This window comes from Tupaia chinensis, unplaced genomic scaffold (assembly GCF_000334495.1).
Source record: "Tupaia chinensis unplaced genomic scaffold, TupChi_1.0 Scaffold138390_1, whole genome shotgun sequence".
Classification (NCBI taxonomy): domain Eukaryota; kingdom Metazoa; phylum Chordata; class Mammalia; order Scandentia; family Tupaiidae; genus Tupaia; species Tupaia belangeri.
The window spans coordinates 1,987,031-1,992,706 of NW_006198287.1; the positions used below are offsets into that span (position 1 = coordinate 1,987,031).

The 5,676-nt window shown below is 55.6% G+C and overlaps 1 protein-coding gene across 1 annotated transcript in view; it reads right to left on the reverse strand.

Annotated features, from left to right (window-relative positions):
* Positions 1–5,676, reverse strand: part of FAM167A (family with sequence similarity 167 member A) — a 59,144-nt gene that overhangs the window by 52,692 nt on the left and 776 nt on the right. The window lies entirely within an intron of this gene.

A 5,676-nucleotide genomic window follows, 5' to 3' on the forward strand; every position in this document is an offset into this window, starting at 1 on the left:
CTACACACCGCAGCCTAGGCTAGAGGGACCTTCCTAGTGGTCAGTCCACAGGAACTGCAGACCAGAGAAATCACAAGACTTGCCCAGCATCCCACAGCATCCTTAGGGGAACTGGCCAGGCTGGACCCAAGTCTTCTGATTCAAAATTGGGCCCTGTTTCTATTGTTTAGAAAGTGCACAAACCTGGCTTCAGACCTCAGGGACATTATGAGGAAAGAATCTATAAAAATGCTTATTAAGATCTTCGCCAATTCCAAGCGCCCGGTCTGTGCCGAATAATGGATAGGCCCTGCTCCCGCTGCTTAGAGACGACCCGCAGACCTCTTACGAGAAGGCTGGGGTTATAGCAACCATTTCTTTCACTCTGTCTATAAAAGAAATTGCCAGGAAAATCAAGAAGGAGTGTGCTTCCCTGTTGGTCAGGGAAAGGCCCTGGCCCCTGGGAGCCATAGATCTAATTTATGGCTTCCATGAAAGGAGAGGAGAAAGCACAGGGCCACTGTACAGAGGTGGGGGTGCTGTGGGACACCCTGAGTCACAGCCATGTCCCTTCCAAGGCTGCAAGGCTCTGGGAAAGGGCCGCTGGGCAGGCAGGGGCAGAGATGCCTGAGAACCTGACAGTCTGGTTACAGAGGAGGGGAGAGGTGGAAATGAGCGTGGGAAAGGCAGGGAATGAGGCGGATCTCCTCCATGAAAATGCTGGACTAGGCAAGGATGCGCAGGAGGAGGCCAAGGCGGTTTGCCACCGCCCCAGCCAAGCACAGCATGTGACCACGGGACTTCTCTGGCCAAAAGCCATGGCAGCAGAGGGATTACGCAGCAGAGAGCAGACCCAGAGTGGCCTTTAGAGCAATTTGCGCAGACTGGGCAGAGACATCCTGGCTGTACAAGTGGGAAACATCTCCCAGCTGACGAACTTGGGGACTTACGCCCTTCCCACATGGGCTGCAGCCCACCAAGTGTCTCCTCTCCGGCGTTTGTCTCAGCTCCCAAACAAGGCAGATTTAGGACTACTTGAATCTGCAGGAAAATTGGCTCCAACTTCAAAGAAACAGAATCAACAAACTCCAGCTTAAGTGGGAATTTGCCCTGACCATTTCCTTTCTATTTCACTCTGCACTGCCAGTTCCAAAGCCAGAGATTTTGCAGACGTCTTAGGCGGCTTTATGGTCTGCCCCGGGGTTTACGGAAGGCACACGCCTCCACACTCGGTCTGGACAGGCGAATGTCTAGGGTCAGAAGGGCCCGTAGTGTTCCCTGGCACCTGGGCAGAGCCCATGCTAAGGATGCTGTGTGGTTCCAGCTTAGCCTGACCCGACGAGGGCTGCCCCACGTACCCTGCAGCTGAAGGCAGAGACAACACTGTGCCCACGCTGGGGCTTACGGGGATGTTTGTCTCGAGTGCCCTCAGGCAGGACAGAAATGGCTTATGTGACCTTGGTCCCCCACTGGTGTCAGCCTGAGCTAAACCTGGGCTGCTCAGGGGAAAGGAAACAGGTGCAGGAGAAAGAGATGGAGCAGGTTCAGGATAGAGCAGAGCTGGGTGTTGGAGGACTTGGGTTGACAGCCAGGCCAGCCGCTTACTGGCCCCATGTCCTTGGTCAATTAATTTAACCCCCACACGTCTCCAGTTCTTCATCCTTGAAATGGAATCCTAGTGGAACCGACCTCACCGTCTCGGAAGGATCGAATGAGCAACGTGTATGTGTGGTATCAGTCACACCTCTAATAGGACTGTCACTTCTTGCCCTCTTGGGCTGTGCTTGGCTGGCATTGTCCTTGGCCTTGCAGGTGAGGAAATGGATACTGAACTGCTAAAGCTAACCAAAGTGCCCTATGTGTTCTGGAGTGCTCTGTGCCCAGAACATCACCGCACCGTGGGTTCAGTACCCTGAACTGCACGGCTTGCATCTGCTCATCAGCCACGCTGACTGGGCACCCTGCTCTGTGAGAGGAGGGCCATCACCTCTGTTCCCTTAGCAGGAGGGTGTTACTGAGCCCAAGATCCTTTGGCGACGTGGCTGGATGTTCTGGGTGGTGCAAATCAGACCACACTGCAACTCAGCTGTATTTGACCTGGGTATATCTGAATCAGGACCTTCTACTCCTGGCCATGGCCTCTACCAGAAGGTCCCCACTCCACTCCGGGGGGGCCAGCAGGTGGTGGGGTGGTTAAGGGTGCTGGACTCCCACATGGCCAACTATAGTTCGAGTCCTGGACTTGCCAGCTTGCTTTCTCACTTTCTCTCTCTCTCTCTCTCTGTCCCTCTCTGGTCAAATTAAAATAAATAAATAGATAGATATAGATAGATAGATAGATAAAGTTAAATACAATAATTCTTCAAAAAACTAGAAGAAAGTCCTCACTCCAGGAATGGCCGGAATAAGTTCTCTGCTCTCTTTGTCTCTGGTCAGCACAGGCATTTGAGAATGAGCAAAGTAAACAGTAGAAATGCATTCTCAGTGGTGAAGACTGAGGTAGTCAGGGTATGTGGGTTGGCCAAACCACTGTGAGAAGTACTTGACTCTGTAAAGTGTAGGTGAAAGAATGCAGTGAGATCCCGGGGAGATGTGGTGAGGGCAGCACAGAGACAGAGTGCTGGGGCTACGCCAGGCCCACAGGCCCCCGCTGGACCTGCTTGCGCATAAATATGGTTCAAAGACTGTCTATATGTGTGGCATAACTTGGGCTGAGGCATGCTCTCACTCAAACCTGGTCTGGGGGTTTGACTTCTTCCTGCAAGTTTTCAGTGACTGCGATCAAACAAAGAGAACAGCCGATCAAATAAACAGCACAATCAAGCCTGAGAATTACATCTGCACAGCCAAGGGCAGGGCTCAGGCCACTGCTCACCTATCACGGCCTCACCAGGACGAGTGAGGTTGAGTGACTTCTGGCGTCAGGCTGGACAGTGGAGGCAGGTCCCAGAGTGGCCTCCCAGCCAAAGACCCTCCCCCAGGCCTTCCTGGGTGCCCATCACCCTGAGAAGTCCCTGGCCAACCTTCTAGGTGGCATTCCCAGCTGGCACTCTGAAGCTCTGCTGGCTTCCTGGAATGAGGAAATGCCACTTAGCTCTCAATAATTCCTGAAACCATAGCTACCATGGAGGTCACCCCTGGGCCATTCCTCACCTGCCCTTTGGCCTGGAAAAAGACCTCTGGGCTGGGCCTCCCCTGCCAGGTTCTTGGGGAAAAACCCTGTGCTAGAGCTTTCGGGGTTCCATTGTCCGCTCCCACATCTGGATCAGGATATCCCAAAAGGAATATTGGACCACAAAATTCCTGTTTGCTGGAGAAACACCCCTGAAGAAATGGAGGCTCAACCTCTGCCCCAGGAGAAGCTAAGCTCCTGTCCCTGGCTCTGCTAGGGCTGCTGGGGAAGAGGCTGCATTGAGTGGCTTTAGTAAAGGGTACCCTCCCCCAGGAGAGATGCCCAGTGGTGGGAGCTACCACAAGCCAGGGGCCCCGTGTACACAGCGTGCCCATCTAAGGAGCTGCTGAGAGACTGACTTTGCTGCCGGCAGAGGTGATTGGGAGGAAAGGGGTTGGGGTTGGGGCAGTGCCAGCCTCTCACCTCTCCTCCTGTTAATCTTCTTCCTCTCCAGCACCTTTCAGGAGAGAAGTGTCAGGAGTCAGGGTGGGGAAGAGCTGGGCTGCAATGAACGGGGCAACTGTCCTCACCAGGGAGAGCTGAGGTTTGCAGCCTTCCAAATGCAGCCCGGCAACTCGGCCCTCGGCGGCAGCTCTGACTCTACAGGTGACTGCAGAGCTAGCCAGGCTCACCTGTTGCCCTCCTCAACTCCTGCCCACGGTGCGTGCCATCCTCCCTGTTCCCGTGCGCCCGCTGCCTTCTGTCCTCCCCTCTTTGAGGTCTGCTTCAGAACTTGCCTTCCTTCTTTCTCCCTCAGCCTGATCCAAATCTCAGGGTGCATTCACACAGTAAAAGCCATCCTGGTTAATCCCAAAGGATTTCCAATTAGTGGCATCTGAGGGCGCCCCCACCTGGCAGGGAAGCAAACCACTCAGATTGGCATTCATCTTCAGCCTTTGCCAGCAGCTCAACATCCCACTGAAACCAAGAGCCATCCCTGGGGGCTGCACAGCTCCCAGAAGGTTCTGGGAATTCCAGGCACTCCTTGTAGGGCCAAGGGGGTTTCCTGCCAGTGAGATTTACCTAAAGATCACAGCCGGTGGGAGCACGAGGAGCCTCTGGGATCCCTCTGAGCAAACAGCTAGACACCGCCGAATTATCTCCCTGCCAAGTCCCTCTTGGAGGGAGGCCAAGCTGGTTGATATGGAAGCGGGGACAGTCATTTAGCGAAAATCCATGAGTGCCATTGGGAGGATAAGGAGGACAGGTGCAAGAGTGCAAGGAGTGGGGGTTTTCGGGTGGGTAAGGAGAAGGGGGTATGAGGGAGGACCCCTTTTCTGTCACAGGTAAAAAGGGTTGAAGCTGGCCAGACCACATGGCAAAGCCTTTCTGGCTCCTCATTCAAGAAACGGTCTTCCTGTGAAGACCCTGTGAAGGTCCACGCGAGGAGCCCTGTCACATGGCTCTCGTTGCATCTGCATGTGACCCCTTTCATCCTCCTCCCTGGGCCTCGTCCCCTCCACCCCGGGATTTCCTGAAGCTGTCCTCCTGAGAGCACTGTTGAAGTCCTGCAGATCAGGCGTGTGGGCACGGATCTCTGTTCTTTCTCCAGCCACGTGAGGTGTGCCGAGTTACTGAGGCTCTCAGAGTCCCATTGGTAAAACAGGGGCAATCGTGTCCCTTGGAAGGACGATGGTGAAGGTGACGTGGCCACTGGATGTGAGGGATCCCAGGCAGTGCATGATGGGTAAGAACTGTCACCTCTCTGCTCTAAGAGCTATGTGTGGCTGCTTTGCCAAGGCCGTTGGAGGCATACTGGCAGGACCTCCGACCCTGCCCACGTGGCCACCACCTTGGGTTCCCAGGGCTCTGCCCAGTCCGTGCCACTCTCCACCCCCTGCCTGGTGAGGGCATGGCTGTCTGGGGCTTGGGACATGGCATGAGCCACTTCTCCCTTGGCACTTTGGGGAGAGCCCTGTGGAGTCCTTGGTCTCATCTGGGGTGACCTGGGAGATGGAGTTTGCGGGAGCTTGATTTGGAAGCACCTGACAGTGTGGGTAAGCCCGGCATGGCCAACGACCTCAGACCTCCCATCTTCCAGTCTTCCCAGAAAGACCCACGCAGGATGGAGCTGCCCCCAGGCACCGTGGGAATACAAACCAGCAACAGGCATTGGGAAAAGGCCAGGGAGCCCACCTGACTGGGGAGGGGAAGTCGGCTCCCCATGTGTGCTGTGGCCCTCCAACTGGCTACCGGGATGCCCAGCCTGCCCACTGACCTGCTCCTCCCCAGGGCCCTGTTGGGTTTGCAGCTCCCTCAGACTACCCTGGCTTCTGCCCTCAGAGCACCCTTGGGCCCAAGCACGGGGAGGGGGGGGGTCACTTCTCCTGACAGAGATAGCAACGTTGGGGCCATCTCTGCCAGGAGACAGAGGAAACAGGGTGGGCTCAGAGGCCACAGTAGACCTGGAGGGACTCTAGGGGGCCCTTCATCTCAAACGTGGACCCCGAATCTTAGCCCTGCAAGGCACCAGATGGAAGAGGGGAGATGGGGTCCAGCCCGCCTCACCAACTCCTCGGGGAGGC